This window comes from Loxodonta africana, chromosome 1 (assembly GCF_030014295.1).
Source record: "Loxodonta africana isolate mLoxAfr1 chromosome 1, mLoxAfr1.hap2, whole genome shotgun sequence".
NCBI lineage: Eukaryota > Metazoa > Chordata > Mammalia > Proboscidea > Elephantidae > Loxodonta > Loxodonta africana.
In genome coordinates, this window is record NC_087342.1 from 132888938 (window position 1) to 132907681 (window position 18744).

Below are 18744 nucleotides of genomic sequence, written 5' to 3' on the forward strand. Positions count from 1 at the left end.
AAAGAGATTGGCTTAAGACACTATCTAATTTTGTAGATCTCATCAATATAACTGCCGCTAATCCAGCTCATTAACATCATAATAATATGATTTGCAACACATAGGGAAATCACAACAAATGACAAAATGGTAGACAATCATTCAATACTGGGACTCATGACCTAGCCAAGTTGACATATTTTTGGGGGACACAATTCAATCCATGACACTGTTGGATGCAGGGAGGCTTCTGGGGTGCTGGTAATGTTCTGCTTCTTAATCTAGGTGCTGGTTACACAAGTGTGCTCATTTTGTGAAAATTTATCAAGAGGTATGTTTATGATATGGGTACTTTTTGTATGAATATCATACTTCAATAAAAAGTTTTAAAAAGTGGTATGGTAGTGAGATCAAAGTAGAGCCTATTATAATAATAAGATAGAAAACAATCATAGATTAATATATCATTGAGGTAGCTGATTAGAAAGATAATCAGTAAACCTTTGGGGTGTGCTGATGGGACCTGGTAGTGGTTAGAACCGAATAAAGAAGGATTTGCACAGAACTGCTTAGCAAAGACGTTCTTTGGTAAAATAGTAAAATAGCCCACCATCTTAGACCTGAATGCCTCAACCCTGTCTATATGTTTAGTGGCAACCACTGCTTAATAGGGAATTGATAGAGGCAGGGCTTTTGACTGCTGAATTATATAAAAACCTATAGCTAACTCTGCAGGTGAGTTTTTTTTTTTTCCTTTCATTTTTTTGTGGGCATCTAAAATTCATCACTTGTACTTTCTATGAATATTTCAGTTCTACGTAAGGTAATTTTATTTAACGTAAGTTCAGATGGTTTAACAGCATTGGAAAGGTGCCATCCTATGACAACTTTCTTCTACTTCATCCATGACCCCTGCCCAGCCCCTTCACACCCCATGTCCCAGTGCTCACAGTTAAATCTCCCTCCATTTTTGCAACTAGCCCGCCGACTCTTCTCGCTGCCTTAGGTGCCTTTGAGAGTAGTACCCCTGTTGTTCTTGCTTCTGGGTGCCATGAGTTGATTTTTGACTCATAGTGACCTCATGTGACAGAGGAGAGCCACCCCCATAGGTTTTCTACGGTGTAATCTTCACAATAGCAGATCACCAGATCTTTCCCCCACAGAGTCACTGAATGGGTTCGAACCTCCCACCTCTTGCACAGCAGCTGAGCACTAACTATTGTGCGGCCAGGGCTCCTTCTAGTAATCCCTACGTCCAGGTAATGGCCATTTCATCATCTCACAATTATCATTGCCTTTCCCAGATAAGCAAATACAGGTAAGGAGTTGCCATTTATTATCACAAAAATACAGCATTGCAGTGTATGCACTTTATGGCAGCACTGTGTATCTTATACTAAGCAAGGGGTAATTTCTTTCTTTTAAAAATAACGTTAATATCAATGCTGATAATGCAGACACCCAGAAAATACTGCAGGAGCTATTCTGATAAATACACAAGTTATTAATATGTTCAATAGAGTGTACATCTGTGGAGGAGTGAGCTCTGTGATAAGATAAGGGGGTGACGAGGAGAATTTGCTAATTTTCTATAGAAATTTGACTTCATGTTGGAATTAATAATTAAGAAGAGGCTTAAATGGAAGATAGCAGTTGGGTGATAGGAAGAGACAGAGGTAGAAGATTGGTTTGTGAGCTACTTATTTCTCTAGTGACCAAATACAGTAATAATTAAAATCTGCTTGGCTCTTGATAAATGTTGATTGGATGAATGAATAAATAATCGAATGAAAGACATGGGTTTCTCTAAAACAAAGGCTTTGAATCTGTTGATGAAAATCTTATATTCTAATCTATTCTGTGTGGATCTAAAATTAAAATTTCAGAAAGAAAGTTAAACTCAGAAACTATTATTCTTTGGATTCTAGATTTTCATTCAAGAAACTGCTCAGTATTTCACAAGACTCAGAAGATCTTTTTTTTTTTTTTGATTGTGCTTTAGGTGAAAGCTTATACAGCAAATTAATTTCTCATTAAACAATTAAAATACAAATTGTTTTGTGACATTGGTTGCCAGCCCCACAATATGTCAAGCCCTCCCCTTCTTGACCCCAGGTTCCCCATTTCCATTCATTAAATTTTCCTGTCCCTTCCTGCAAAAATGTAGAATGCTTCACAAATTTGTGTATCATCCTTGCACAGAGGCCATGCTAATCTTCTCTGTGTCAGTCCAATTTTAATATATGCACTACCAAAGCAAGCACTTGGAAGATCTTTATGAAGTACAATAATATATTCTTGATAGATGTGGTGCTATCTAGGTAAAAATTCATTAAATAGCATTTAAACCAATCTCATAGCTTCAATAAGTTTTCATTATGATAAGCACAAACTTTAACTTTAATGTAATATGAACAAAATAGTTAATCATATTTTGAGGAATTTCCTTTCAAGAGATTAAATACCTAATTGCAAACACCTTTCAGTTCATTCAAATATTCACAGTTCCATGCTTTAAAAGTCTGTAAAAATACTTAAAATTATCCTACCCAATACAGAAGACATTTATTATTTATCTATTCAGTGCCATGTACTTTACACATTTAAGCAAACCTTAATTTTTATAACTATTGTCTGGTAGATGTTATAATTTCTGTTTCACAGGTGAGAAAACTGAGACTCACTAAGAAGCTTGTTCAGCTCATCCAATACGTAAGTGGAAGAAGCACGATTCAATACAGGTTCATCTGGTTTCAAAATCTGCTTAGTTTTTAATTTCGACTGTGCAACACTGCCTCTACAGACACACTGTAGTCAGATGAATGTTAGATGAGTGAACACACACACACACATACACACATGCCATTTTTTTTTTCTTTCCTACTCACCCACAAACCAACCAAACCAAACCCATCGCCATCAAGTCAATTCCAACTCATAGTGACCACGTAGGACAGACTAGAACTGCCAATAGGGTTTCGAGGCTGTAAATCTTCATGGGAGCTGACTGCTACATCTTTCTCCCACAAAGAGACTGGTGGGTTCAAAATGCAGACCTTTCAGTAAACAGCCAACTGCTTAACCACTGGGCCACTAGGGCTCCTTCACTTACCCACCAAAACCAAAAACCTGTTGCCATTGGGTGATTTCGAGTGATAGCGACCCTATAGAACAGTGTAGAACTGTTCCATAGGGTTTCCAAGGAGCACCTGGTAGTTCCAAACTGCTGACCTTTTAGTTAGCAGCCTGAGCTCTTAACCACTGCACCACTAGGGCTCCTTACTTACCCACAGACCTATATAACTTGTCACCCAAATAGGGACATTTATATTGACAGATTAGAAATAGCTACTGGCCAAAACTTATAAAATGGTATATGAACATGGATACATAAACAGCAAAATCTAATCCAGTCTTTAAGGTATGAGGTACCTTGTATTGGTATCAAAAGCATGCAGGTACTATAATTATGTAGGCAAACAAAACTTTTAGAAAAAGTACATTCTGAATTGAATAGAACATAGTGTACTCTTACTGTCACTTAACTGAATGTAGTTACTCCATTGTGACTCAGATTGTAATTGAAGCCCAGTGAAAGTCCGTAAATTTTGTTGTGGATGATTCCTTTCATTTAGTTGTTCTTTTGTAAATGTCACTGAGTGCTAGGAATCACTCCACTACTAAGGATTTCCATGCCTCAGTTTCTCTAATTCTGTGTTTCTTCCTATCATGTCATGGAGGGATACTCAATGAGACCCCTTTTGAGCTGTTATACCATTGGAATTGAATAGGACGACTTCTCTTAGGCTTCTTGAAACACTGCCTCTCCATTTCAAACTGCTACGAAGTACGTCACTACTGTATTGAACTTTCTAGGGAAAGAAATAAACCATATGCTGCTTTTCCCTTCAGCGTATTTTAACCGTATGATTCTAGAAGTGGGAATGTAACAGTGCTATTACTCTAGGCTCCCTTTGCTCCCATACTACCATTCCCCAGCTAATTCCAAAAAATCTTTACTATTGGTCTGGAAAAACTGTCTTTGCCAAATAAGTAAGAGGTAGAGTTAGGACAGAAATTGTAACTGGGCATGCACTCTGATGAGGTGGGCCTGGGCCTAAGAACACAACACAAGGCAGTGTAGTTCACAAAACACACACAGCTCCTATGAGAGCTCTCTTTGCACTTAATTCTGGCGTGGAACTGAGCTCATAGGTTGTCACTGATAGACTACACATCATTGTTAACATTAGGGCTAAGTCTGTAGCATTGTTTTTCCTTTGATTTGCGTCTACTGAACCCTTCACGAATGGCAGGAGCTATTCTGGTTAACACTATAAAAATATTTTTAACAGTGGAAGAATAACAACAGATATCTTTGACATAAAATTAGTAAGAGTTTCAGTTTTTTTTTAAGCACATGAAATAACAGTATTTTAGACTTAGAAAGTAGAGAAATTAAGACATCGGTCATGCAGAGATACAGTGTTCACTATTCAAAAAAGCTGTTGATTTAAATGAAAAAAAAAAAATGCGATACCAGTTGATTTTATGTACACTAAAAAGCACAACTCAGAGCCTTTGCAAATTTTTTTTTCTGGTCTATACTTTGGCTTTTCATTGTGTTCATAGCATCTGTGGACATGAAAAAGGCTTTTATTTTTAAATTTAATGTAGTCCTGTATATCAATCTTTTTTTTTTTTTTTTTTTTAAAGGATTGAGGATTGGCTTACTGAAGCTCATTTAAGAAATTCTCCCCTACGTCAAATTTATAAAAGTATTTTTTACATTTTTCTTCTAAAAGTTTTTGCTCTCATTTCTAAACATTTAATAAACTCAATTTATTTTTTGTGTATGGTAGAGGTAGACACCTGATTTGTTTCCCCATAAGGAAAACCAGTTTTCCCTGTACCATTTTGGAGAGTGCATTGTTCCCTGCCCTCCCCCCGACCCCCCACCACTAATCTGTAATGGTACTACACACTTTTTGAGAAATATCTGGGTCTGTTTCTGATGTTTGTACTCTGTACCCTTTATCAATTTATGTATCGTTGGGCTAATACATCACCGTTGTAATTACTATGACTATAGGAGGTACTGTCAGGGCGAGTCCCCTTCCGTGCTCATTATTTTCAGGATTGTCTTGGCTTTTCCTGGTCCTTTTACTTCCCAAATGGATTTTACGATGTTAAATTCCTTAAAAATATGTTAGGATTTTTATTATGATTGCATTGATTTTATAGATGAGTTTTGGGGAGATTCCTACTTTATATTCTCAAGTCTCTCTATCCATATTTTGTTAGATAGGATACTAGCATCTATAGCTAATTCGAATGGGGTCTTTTTTTTTTCTATTATATTTTCTTAGTGATTATTATTAGTATATTAATTTGCTACTTATTGTATATGCTGGTCTCATAACCAGCAAATATTCTGAACTCTCAGTATTTTAAATAATTTGTATATATTTAACGGCTTTTCCATTCAATCATCACCTGAAAATAAAGACAGTTGCATCTCTTTATTTCTAATATGTGTATCTATTTATTTTACAGAGCCCTGGTGGCACAGTGGTTAAGAGCTCAATTGCTAACCAAAAGGTCCACAGTTTCAATCCACCAGCCGTTCCCTGGAAATCCTACGGGGCAGTTCTACTCTATTCTATAGAGTCTTTATGATTCAGAACCAAAGACCGTTCCCTAACAACAACATTTATTTTGCATATCTTATTACAATGGCTAAGACTGCCGGTAGAATGTTGGATAAAAATGGTGATAGTAGTCATCTTTATTTGTTTCTGATTTAAAATGACAATGCTTCTGAAGTTTCACAATTATATTTGCTGTTATGTATGCTATTTGTGATGTTCTCAGATCACCTATGCGTAAGTCATTATCGTGTATGCTTCTCTAATGATTTTTGCACTTTATGACGCTTCTTATTATGCTTTTAAACACCTATGTGTAAATCACTTATAATGTGAATCTAGAAATAGAAAATTTCTGAATTTAGAAATAGAAACATATATTTCTGTGATACTCTGTAAGTATTAACTGTAAGTCATTGTTGTTGTTAGGCGCTGTCATGGATTGAATTATGTCCCCCCAAAAATGTGTATATCAACTTGGTTAGGCCAGTATTCTGTGGTAGTCCTCCATTTTGTGATTGTAATTTTTTGTTAAAAGGATTAGGGTGGGACTGTAACACCACCCTTACCCAGGTCACATCCCTGATCCAATGTAAAGGGAGTTTCCCTGGACCACCTTTCATCTCTCAAGAGATAAAAAGAAAAGGGAAACAAGCCGAGAGTTGGGGACCTCATACCACCAAGACAGCAGTGTTGGGAGCAGAGCGCATCCTTTGGACCTGGGGTCTCTGCTCCTGAGAAGCTCCCTGACCACGGAAAGATTGAGGACGAAGACCTTCCTCCAGAGCCGACAATGAGAGAAAGCCTTCCCCTGGAGCTGACACGGTGAATTTGGACTTGTAACCTGCTAGACTGTGAAAAAATAAATTTCTCTTTGTTAAAGCCATCCACTTGTGGTATTTCTGTTATAGCAGCAGGGTTTCCTTATTTGTTACTGTGGTATATAAATAATAGATTTCCTGATACTAAGCCATCTTGTCATTTGGGATAAATGCTTCTTGGTCATGATATATTTAGTTTTAATGGAAACCTTAATTACATTTATTTGTATTATATTTAGTGTTTTTGCATCTATGTTTATGAGTGAAATTGGTTTATACTTTTCTTGCATAATCATTGCCTAATATTGATTGTTACTTTGTGGTTTTCTCCAAGTTTATATAAAACAATAATAATTTGTTCCTTGGAGTCAGTTATCTCTAAAGCCATCTAGGCCCTGGGTACTTTGTGAAATCTAACAATTGATTGAACAATATAATCTTTAAGGGTCACTGCCAAATAGTGGTTTTATATTTCTTCTTGATTTTATCTTAGTGATTTATATTTTTCTAAATATTATCCATTTCATCAAAGTTGTAAAATTTATTTGTCAAAATAAATTATATCATTAGACTTTTAAGAATATTTATAGTATGTAATACTATCTGCAGTTAGTCCTCTTTTAATTTCTAAATTTTCTTTCTTCTTCATGAATAGCATTTTTGAAGGTTATAGTTGGTTTTCGTATCTACTCTTCTGTTACTTAGCTTTACATTTTATTAATTTTTTTTCCTTTTTATTATGTCATTTCTTCTACTTTGTTTAGGTTTCCTTTACTGTTCATTCTTTTTTTTACATATTTTAAAAATTCCTTTTAATTTTGTTTTGTTTTCAATGCAAGCACCTAGAGCTACAAACTTATTTGTAAATATATTTTACCTTATCACTTACATTTTTATATGTAGTATATAGAAAAATTATTCTAAATATTTGTAATTTTCATTGTTTCTTCTGATTTAAAGATTATTTAGGAGTTTTTAGTTTCTATTTGCACATGTAAGTTTTTCTATAATTTCATTGATAATTTCTAACTTAATTGTTATCAGAGAACATGTCTGTATGTTATCATTTCTCTGCAGTTTTATTGAACCTTGCTTTGTGGGCAATTTTGTTCATTTTGTATTGAACATTATCTATTTGCTAGGTTCGAGGATGTATATGTATATATATGCACACACATATATACATATAACCAATATTGGTAATTTTGTTTTTCAAATCTTTTATGTATTTTCTAATTTTTTGTCTACTTTATTCCTTAGTTTCTAATAAAAATGTGTTAAAATCTAACACTGTGATTGTGATTTTTGTCAGTTTCTTCTTGTCATTCTTCATAATTTTCCCAATCTTTGATAATTGTTTTCTATGAAAAAAAATTTTTTTTTATCAGTTAAGGTTTGATCAGAGAATAAGAACCACTAGGTATAATGTTGAAGAAGGGATTTATTAAAGCATTTGGCCATTTGCAATTGTGGGATTGGATTACCCAGTCTATGCTGCTTCTTATTGGTGCTGACCCTGAGGACAGCAGGGATGACAGACAGGAAGGCAAATGTACATGAAGTGGGGAAAGAGCAAGGTAAGCCGGAACCTGTGAGGACAAGCTGGAAACCCAGAGGACAAACTAAAACCTGTTTCTCTCTCCCACAGTTTTCAAGCCACCGACTTCGATGATGCAGGAGACCTGCAGGAGAAGCTGGTGCCTTTTGCCACAGAGCTGCACCTGCTGCTGAAGCAGGTGGAGAAGCTGAGGCAGGAGACCCAGCAGGAGCCAGGGGAGCATCAACAGCACCTGGGACTTGATACTGACCTTCAAAGCAAAAAAGCAGCTATCACTTTACTTCTACCTTCCAAATTTCATGTAAAATTCTATTGAGGCTAACTCTAACCTAGAAACATACAGAGAAAGGAATTCTGGAATGTCTAGTTCCAGCTTAGCTAAATTGACACAGCAGAAAGCTACCACACTTTCTTTTTATTACTGCAAGTATGCACCACATAAGATCTGTTCGGCTAACATCCAACCGCATATATGTCTGTGGTCCCACAAGGTTATAACAGAGTTCAGAAATCCCGATTGGGGAACCAGACATGGCTGAGGTACTTTGCTAAGTACTGTGGATCCTAGTCTATCACTAGCGCATGTGTGCAGCATCAGCCCCAGCCCTGGGGTAGCAAGAGGAGTGGGTCCCGGCACCCATCTGCAGCTGTCTGTCCCACCACACTCGCTTCAGAGGTCTGCAGACACCACCAGAGCTGCCTAGGGGATATCCTGGAGGCTGCTGCCCTGCTTGGCCAAGACGCCCTGCGTGTCATTCCCTCTGGGAGACCGTGGATGTGGCGGGCTGGATGGCAAGTGCACACCTTGTGGGGGGTGGGGGGCTTGGTCTTGGTTCTGGGAGTCCAGATGGCGACCATGTAGGACTGGTGGCGGCCATGCTGAAGTTTTTGCACAAACCCTCAGTGCCGCAGCCGTGTGGGTCCCAGGCCTGCTGGTGGCGGTCCTGCGTGTCTCTATCCTGTATATAATACGGTGTTCGTTCAACTTCCAATTCATGTAACATCCTATTTCACGGAATGAGTCGTGGACGTAAAGCAACTCATACCTCTATTTAGTTTCTTTCTTCCTTTAAATGCTTTTAGCCTTTAACTGTTTTGATATCAATATTTTCACAGTTTTTTTTTTTTTTTTTAGGCTTTGATTGATAAAAATTTTCATTGCTTACATTAAACTTTCTGTGTGCTGTAGCCATGAATATGCAGGGCACAGATCTCATGCTCCAGGGAGCATATTGACCAAAGGTCCCTACAAATGCCTTTCTGGATCCACCACCATGTTTGTGCTAATGGCGCACTTACCATGAGCTGTTGTTGTCAGGTCCCGTTGAGTCGTATCCATAAGGTTTTCTGGGCTGAAATCTTCACAGGAGCAGATCACAGAGTCACTGTGTAGGTTCGAACTTCCAACCTTTTGGTTAGCAGCTGAGTGTTTAACCGTTGCACCATCAGGAATCCTTCAGCCATAGGCTACTCAATGATTGAGTGAAGTGGGAGAACTAGTGCAGGCTAGTTTCTGTGACATGTGGAACTCCTCAGTTGGGTAACTTTGGCTCAAGGGTATGCAACGGTTAAGAGCTTGGCCGCTAACCAAAACGTTGGCGGTTCAAACCCACCCAGTGGCTCCATGGGAGAAAGACCTGGTGATCTGCTCCCATAAAGATTACAGAGTAGAAATCCTGTGGGGCAGTTCTGCTCTGTCATGTGGGGTCACTATGAGTTGAAATTGATTCCACTACACCTAACAACAACAACTTGCAATTAGTGTAACTGAAACTATATTGGAACTGCACCATACCCCAAGACTTTTCTTAACCAGTCCTTACTTCTTCCTCTCCTTCAGAAGGGTCAGAGCTGCATAACAGTCTGAAGGCACTCTTCTCCCCTTCTTTTCTCCTCTTCATAGGCATTTCTTCCAATCAATTTCTATACATCTAATCCTGTCTTGGTGTCTGCTTCTTGGAGGATGCAAAGGCATGTTCCCAAAATTATGTAGCTAATATGCTCTTTCTTTTTCAAATAGGCTTATTTAACTTCTTGAAAGCTCTTAATTTTTAAGATATGAATTAAAAATTCTCTAAATATTAATTAATTAATATTAAATACACATTTTATTTCAAGTGTTGTAAAATCTCAACATATAAAACAAATCAGAAGATTTTATACTATATAGACTACTTTCTTGTCATTGAAAGTGAGTATTCAGGTCATAACTTTGAATTATATGCCTTGTTTACTGACATTGCTCTAGTGATTGGAAATAATGGCAACCTACAAAATCATGAGACTGTTTATCATGAATAAGTTGGGGATTCCAGAAATGATGTTGAAATAGGCATTTGGGTCTTTAGCCTTCAAAGGCTAGGGCTAGAACCAGAGCTAAAGAATGGATTTTGTTTGAATATCCAAAGCCAATGATAGACTTTACAGAAGTTCTACTGTTTGCAATATATATATATATGTTTCTTGTCCTACTTGGCACTTTGCTCTGAAAAATTGTGCCTTTCTTCATATAAAAAATTCCAGAGACTATCTCTTCAAATATCACTTCTTTACCATTTCCTCCATTCTCTTTTCCTGGGACTTCTATTTAAGAAATTTTGGAACCTCTCGTTATAGCCTTCATAGTTCTTTCCTGAAATTCATCAGTTCTCTTTTTGACAGTGTTCTTTATTTCAGTGACCATACTTTTTATTTCAAGATTTTTATTTTTTTCTTTTACATATATACCAGTTATTATATTTCTGCTAGCTTTTGTTTCGGCAAACTATGGTCTATGATCCAAATCCAACATACTTCATGTTTGTATGAATAAAGTTTTATTGGTATACAGGCACACCCATTTGTTTACCTGCCTATGGCTGATTTCTTGCTAAAAGAGCAGAGCTGTATATTTGGAGTATTTTCATCACAGAGGAAGGCAGACTCATCTTAGCCATTAGCTTCAATAGTTACCTGGTTCAAGCCCCTGATACCGTTCAGGACCAAACTCCACTCAGTGCTGCCTGCTTGTAAACTATGAAACCACCAGCCCTGTATTTTATTCCTATTCGTCTCTTTGTATTTCTTGTTTCTGAACCAGAGAATTGTTTATCATGTTTTTAAACTTAGGTCTTGTTTTTTGGCTTTCTTCAAAAAAAATTTTTAAGGATGTTTTCAGTATGGTATGTGTTTGAAGTAGCAGGATGCATCAGAGAATGCACTTACGGCACTATCTTGACTAAAAATCTCCTTTTTATATTTACCGCATATGTTTACTTTCTAATTAACATATTAAGCATTAAGTCAAAATGAACTTACCTGAGTGACTGTGATGGAGCCACTAAAAGACAAGTGAATTCAAAGTTAGTTTTCTTATTGGACACATCATATTTTGAAAACTTTAAATTTTAAGTGGAATTACTCAAGGAAAGCTGAATTCAGCAGAAAAGAACTATTTTCATAGAACTAGATATAAAATTGATTTCAACAGAAAATCTTATTTCTGCATTTGAAAATGACCAAAGAAAAATAAAATCAGCTACTTAGCAGAGTTGTAAGTTTTTCTTCAAGGGAAAGAGGCAGAGGTAATTACATGGACAAAGAGTAAACTAACTCAGAAAATATGCTATCAGCAATATTCAGCAATAGTTTATTCTTACATCTAAAATCTTTAATTTTAGAGCCCTACTACTGTCCAGCTGTTAGTTTATTGCTAGTTTAGTGGGCAAGATAACAAAAGAAGTCATAACTCATTTTTTTTTTTTGAGGTTGAATTTGATTGCCTTGTACAATCTTTTATGTTGTATTCTTTTGTCTAACTCAAACTCTTTATTTAACCTTTTAAACATATTTTCTTGACAAACTAGCCCACAATGAATTTTACACTCACAGCATATAATACTGACAGAGTAAAACACTGATTTGTTTATTTATGAATAAATTCTGGAACAGTAAATGAGCTCTTAGTTGAAAACAGAGCCGACGAGTCAAAGAACCCAAGGACATGGTGATGATGATGGAGATAGAGTTGTGAATGAAGGAACAGTTTGGGGACATTTCTCAGATGGACATCATTGAGACAAGGACTTATTCATTCAATAGTTATTTACTGAGCATCTACTATATGCTTAGACTCCACTGAGCATTAAAGAAACAACAGTAGACGTGATAATGCTCTTTATTTAAAAAGTAGTAGATATGGATTTAACTTTTCTTTTATCCTAATGAGAAAAAGCAAAGAAAGATACTGAGTTAGCCATAGAAACTTAAAATGTCTGTTTTTAACTAATGTCTTAGAGAAGAAAACTCTAAGGCTCTGTTAAATAAAAAAGTGTGGATTTATTGGAAGCACAGGAACATTTGAATGGGAAATCACAGACCTCCAACAAGAGAAAACCGTGAATCCGGAAAGGAGTGGTCTCGAACTGATTATTATAAGGTTAAAGGAGGAAGTTAGGCCACAGTATTCATATTGGTTTAAAGGCAGTCAATCAGGTCAGGGGCAGGACATTTCAAACCCATGCTTTTGGTTACAGTGCTATAGATGGCTCGTGTGATTTGCTACAAGGCCAAATTGCAGGAGGACAGGCAGGAAAGGGGATCATCCGTCACAGAATGATTACAAAGGAACATTTTAAGAATAGGCTGTAAAAAGGTTTTGCTTTGGGAAAGCGTTTCCCGAGTCTCTATTTTATTAGTGCTGAAAACACAGAGGAGACATAGCCATTTCTGAAGATACTACCCAAAACAAAGAGAGAGGGAGAGAAATATCTCTCCTTTTACGTTTTCCTGCTGTTTAATCACTCAGCAGTGTCTCTATTTGGCCAAACATAGCAAAAAGCCATTTTGCAATAAGATTGGGAAATACTTTGTAAAAGTCGAACTGTTACAGTAGAGAGCAGAGCAGATTAAGGGAGGGAAGCGAATCTGAGAGTGAATATGATAAGACGTGTGTGTGTGTACATGTGTGTGCATGTGTGTATACATATACATGTATATACATATATTGTGTGTGTGTGCATATATATATGTAACTAGTTCTGTTTCTCTAGAAATCCCTAAGAGAGTGAGTTCCAGAGCAGGTAAGAAGTTGAAGGACTATGCAGGCTGGACTGCAGAATGATGTCAAAAAGTATATTCCATAAAAGAATAGGAAAGGCCAGAGATAATTGTGTTCAGCTTTGGAGATCTTGGAATAAACCAGTTCCACAAACAATAAGGTGTGTAGTTGCCTGTTGAGTAGAGGAGAAAATAATAGGATTAATTAATTGAGGGGATGGCAGGTGTGGAGTGGAAAGGAAAACAAAATGAAATATCAAAGTATACTTCTGTCAGAGACTGCTGGCTGATCACCAAGCCTGCTTCTTCTTCAGCCTGGGGACACAAATAGACATTTCCTCACTCCCTTTAAAGGATGCACGGCCATGGAACCAGCTGAGTTTTAGCTAACAAAATGTGTGAGTGGAAATGACAAATACCGCTTCTGGGCCACTCAGGACAGTCCCTGCTCTTTGCCCTCATGTGCTGACTGGAATGAAGATGACTTCTAGATGAACCCTGAAAGTCACAGAAGGAAACTGAGTCCCTATCATTGCCTGGCTAGGAACATCCATATTGGACTATTACATGAGTGAGAAGAAACTTGTTTTACACCATTAAGATTTGATGAGTTACCTGTTACTATAAAAAAAAAAAAAGTTACTATAGTTAGTGTTAACTAGTACAGAAAATTTTAAGTGTTTTCAATTAAAGGCATATGATTTTCTGTATCTCTAGGTTAGGAATGTCAGAGGAAAAAGCAGAAAAAGTGCCTTATATTCATGAAAGTTATTTCTGCACAACCAAGTTACCGAATTAGAGGTTTTTAAAACCGAATACAAGAAATATTTGGTAATGGAACTCTGTTTTTATTTTCCACTAAAGCAAGACAAAGACTTATATTTATTTAGGTGATTTTCTTGATAATTTGTATCTGTCTAATGGCTGTTTATTTAATTATTTAAACTAAAATCTTAGACCATTTTAGTCTCAAAAAGTAAAATAGAATTTGAATAAAGTCTATAATATTTTGAAAGTTATCATTGGGATGGATGTGCTGCATGGCTTACCAAGTCCTGGTTAACCAAGACCAGGAGTTGCCTGGCAAAGCTTAAAAAAGATTATTTTAGAACTAATAAAATCAAGGAGTTTTAACACTGATGTAAATAATTTACACTATGCTGTTTTGAAATTGCTTATCTATTTCTTCTAACAGATATTTATTGAGCAATTGCCATGTATAACTACCATACTGGGCCCTGTAAGCAATGAAAAACAAAGCAAAACTATAAGTATATATATATAGTTCATATATATATGTTTCATATATATATATATGTTTCACAGCCTCTGCCCTCCAGGATTTTAAATTTTGGAGGCAAGATGCACTCAGATACATTATACAATATAAAAAAAATTTTTTTTTACAATATAGTGTATGATAAATGCCAAGAATGAAAAAGAAAAAGCGATGTAGGGAATGAATTCAGGGAAGGGACACAGCAGTTCCAGCTGGGGTAATTAGGGGAGGTTTAGTAATGGAAGTGGAATTTGAGGTTCATCTTGAAAAAAGGGAAGTTTTGGTATTATACTTGGACATCTAGACCCAAAATCTACAAAACAAAGCAGGGTGGTTTGTAGCAAGTGTGTCTGCGGACCCTCCCATGATTATAATGATGTGGTCGAGGCAATCTTATCAAATTTGTGAATGACATGATTCTGGGATTGGATGACAAATTTATTACCCACAAAATAATAAGTAGAGATTTAGGGTACACAGTGATACCGGATAAAAATTCTTTGTACGTTATAGTGAAGATGATAAGAAATTCAGATTTGGTATTGGGAAATTTAGGGTCAAGGTAAGCTGAGATAGTCACTTAATGTCCCTGAGCTTTATTAAATAAAATGAGGATAAATCATATTTCGACCCTTTCTACCTCAGTTGTAGTTGTGCAGCTCAAATGAAAGATTTATGAGAAAGAGTTTTGTCAATTGTAAAATTCTATGAAAATGTAAAGGAGTAAAGAATGCAAGGTAGACTAAAGATAGACACAGATTCCTTGACACTTCTCTCACTGAAAGGTAAGGTCTTTGCCTTACTCCTTCACTCTGGATGGACTTGGTAAGTATTCTGAGCAATAGAACACAGTGGAAGAGATAACTGTGACAGTTGCTGAAGCAAGAGTTAAGAGACTGGAAGCCTCCATGTCCTGTACTATAGAAATTTTTGTTCTTCAACCAAGCTACCATGTTGTGAGGAAGCCCAGGCGGTCCCACGGAGAGGCTCATGTGGGGACACCCTGAGGCCCCCAACCAATAATCACAACTAAGTTCCCAGTCAGCAGCTAGCACCAATTTATCAGCTATGTGATAAAGCCATTTTGGAAGTGTATCACTTAGCCTTGTTGAACTATTCCAGCTGCCACTGTAGGGAATAAAGATGAACAATTCTGCCATGCCCTGTCCAAATTGAAGAATCATAAATAAAATAAGTGGTTGTTGCCATTTTAAACCATTACATTTTAGAGTTGTTTATAACTCAGCAATAAATTACCAGAACAGGTTGTTTGTTACCGTATTTTTATGCAAATAATGAATGTCTTCTACGTTTTTACAGTAACACGTAAAAAAATTGACATCGTGGCACTTATGAAAGTACTTCACAGGGGAGGGCATGGTTGGCAAATAAACATAGAAGGCGAGTGTCCAGCTTCTCAGACTATATGCCCAGCATACAGATTGAATAAATATGGTGAAAGGATACACCACAGACACACGCCTTTCTTGACTTTAAACCATGCAGTATCCCCTTGTTCTGTTTGAATGACTGCCTCTTGGTTTGAGTACAGATTTCTAAAAAAAAATAATAATAATAATCCAAACTAAAAACAAAACTAGTTGGCATCGATTCTTTTCCAACTCACGACAAGCCCATGTGTGTCAAAGTAGAACCGCATTCTGTATAATTTTCTATGACTGAGACCTTTGGAAAGTAGATTACCAAGATTTTCTTGCAAGGTGCCTCTGGGTGGACCGGAACCACCAACCTTTTGATTAGTACCAGAGTGCTTAACCGTTCGTGTCACCTAGGCGGCCAGGATATGCTTCTATTGACTATTTATTGTATTAATTATACATTACACTTCCCTGCTGGTTTGTATGTCACATAATTTTTATACCAGAAATTATGTATAAAATAACTGTAATATTATTTATGCTCAAAACAGGGAATACTCCTGCCTATACCAGGCTGCAAGTGATGAAGTTGAAACAACTTAATCTGAGAGTATGAGTTCGGTGTTGTTTCTGTTAGGTTTGTATGGTTCACCATAGCTCTCAACTGTTTTATGGAATGGATTAGGACTTTCCCTTGAGATCTGAGCACGAGTCCAATTCCGGAAATGTCTCTGGGTTTTATAGCCCAGTGGCTGTCTTACCACGACACTCAGCTTTTTAGGTTTCTGATGTTCTCCTGGTTCTTCAGCCCTGCTCCTGACTTTCTTGGCCTCACAAGATCTATTTCTACTTTGCTGCCCTGCTCATACATGTTAATATGCTACTGCTCTGCATTCAGGTCAAGACTCTTGTGTGGCTCGGGGGAGGATTTCTCTCATTCCTCCTGTCTTTCCCTCAGCTTTCAAATGCTGTGTATATGATCCGTCTTAGAGGAAACTGCTCTCTATCCTCTTTCCCTTTTCCCAGACTGTACAGCAACATTTTTGCACACTCATTGAGGCCTGGGGTGGGGGAAACTCTCTTTGCCCTCCTTCCTGGCTCCCATTTTTTAGCTGGCTACTACATTTGTTAAGCGAAGGCACTGTGGGGTAGGACTGGTGTGGAATCACACTCTCACAGGGACTCCTTGCAATTCTCATCTATCATGCCATGTCAGTCACATGTGGCTGTTAAAAGTTTATTGAAAATTTGACTAGTTTCCCCTTAACCCTTCTATAGTGAATTGGTTCGTTTTTCTCTAGATTTGGGGTTCTTCTCTCCTAGGAGGGGCTCTTCTCTTTCTGGCATGTAATTCATTTAGACTTGTTTGTGATTTCAGCTTTATGATGGGGGGAAAACACACACACACAAAGAAAACCATAATTTTTAAAATTTATCTGACTTGTTCTTTTCCTTAGGGTGGGAGCAATAGCTTCATGTGACTTAGAGTATCCTACCCTGAAACAACCATATCTTTCTAATAAATTCCTTTTCTGCTTTAATTAGTCAAATTATTTCTGTTGTTTGCAGACGAGGACCTGAATTGGTCTTATTCATCATGTAGTAATAGAGATATATAACTTAATCATATGAATATAATTCATATAAATTGAATTATGTTGTTGTTGCCATCAAGTCTATTCTGATTCATAACGACCCTATATACAACAGAACAAAACACTGCCCAGTCCTGCACCGTCCTCACAATCGTTGTTATGCTTGAGTCCATTGTTGCAGCCACTGTGTCAATCCATCTCACTGAGGGTCTTCCTTTTTTTCGCTGACCCTCTATTTTACCAAGCATGATGTCCTTCTCCAGGGACTGGTCCCTCCTGATAACATGTCCAAAGTACGTGAGACGTAGTCTCGCCATTCTTGTTTCTAAGAAGCATTCTGGTTGTACTTCTTCCAAGGCAAATTTGTTCATTCTTTTGGCAGTCTATGATATAGTCAATATTCTTCAACAACACCATAATTCAAAGGTGTCAATTCTTCTTCAGTTTTCCTTATTCATTGTGACACTTTCACATGCATATGAGGCGATTGAAAACACCATGGTCTTCAAGGTGACATCTTTGCTTTTTAACACCTTAAAGAGGTCTTTTGCAGCAGATTTGCCCAATGCAATGCATCATTTGATTTCTTGACTGCTGCTTCCAGAGTGTTGATTGTGGATCCAAGTAAAATGAAATCCTTGACAATTTCAATCTTTTTTCCATTTATCGTGATGTTGCTTATTGGTCCAGTTGTGAGGACTTTCGTTTTCTTTATGTCGAGGTGCTGAAGGCTGTGGCCTTTGATCTTCATCAGTAAGTGCTTCAAGTCCTCTTCACTTTCAGCAAGCAAGGTTGTGTCATCTGCATATTGCGGGTTGTTAAGGAGTCTTCCTCCAATTCTGATACCCTGTTCTTCTTCATATAGTCCAGCTTCTCAGATTATTTGCTCAGCATAGAGATTGAATAGGTATGGTGAAAGGACAGAGCCCTGATGCACACCTTTCCTGACTTTAAACCATGCAGTATTCCATTGTTCTGTTTGAAAAACTGCCTCTTGGTCTATGTACAGATTCCTCATAAGCACAATTAAGTGTTCTGGAATTCCCATTCTTCACAATGTTATCCATAATTTGTTATGATCTACACAGTCGAATGCCTTTGCATAGTCAGTGAAACACCTGTAAACATCTTTCTGGTATTCTCTGCTTTTAGCCAGGATCCATCTGACATCAGCAATGATATCCCTGGTTCAACATCCTCTTCTGAATCCTGCCTGAATTTCTGGCAGTTTCCTGTTCATATACTGTTGCAACCACTTTTGAGTGATCTTCAGCAAAATTTTACTGACGTGACATTAATGATATTGTTTGAAAATTTCCAAATTCTGTTGGATCACGTTTCTTTGGAAAGGTATTAGTATGGATGTCTTCTAGTCAGTTGGCCAGGTAGCTGTCTTCCAAATTTATTGGCATATACTAGTGAGCACTTCCAGCACTTTATCCATTTAT

The 18744-nt window shown here is 37.1% G+C and overlaps 1 non-coding gene across 1 annotated transcript; it reads right to left on the reverse strand.

Annotated features, from left to right (window-relative positions):
* Positions 1-2136: 2136 nt before the first annotated feature.
* On the reverse strand, positions 2137-2243 carry LOC111750433 (U6 spliceosomal RNA). The gene has a single exon (XR_002785565.1). It is a non-coding gene; the product is annotated as a U6 spliceosomal RNA (small nuclear RNA).
* Between the last annotated feature and the right edge of the window lie 16501 nt (positions 2244-18744).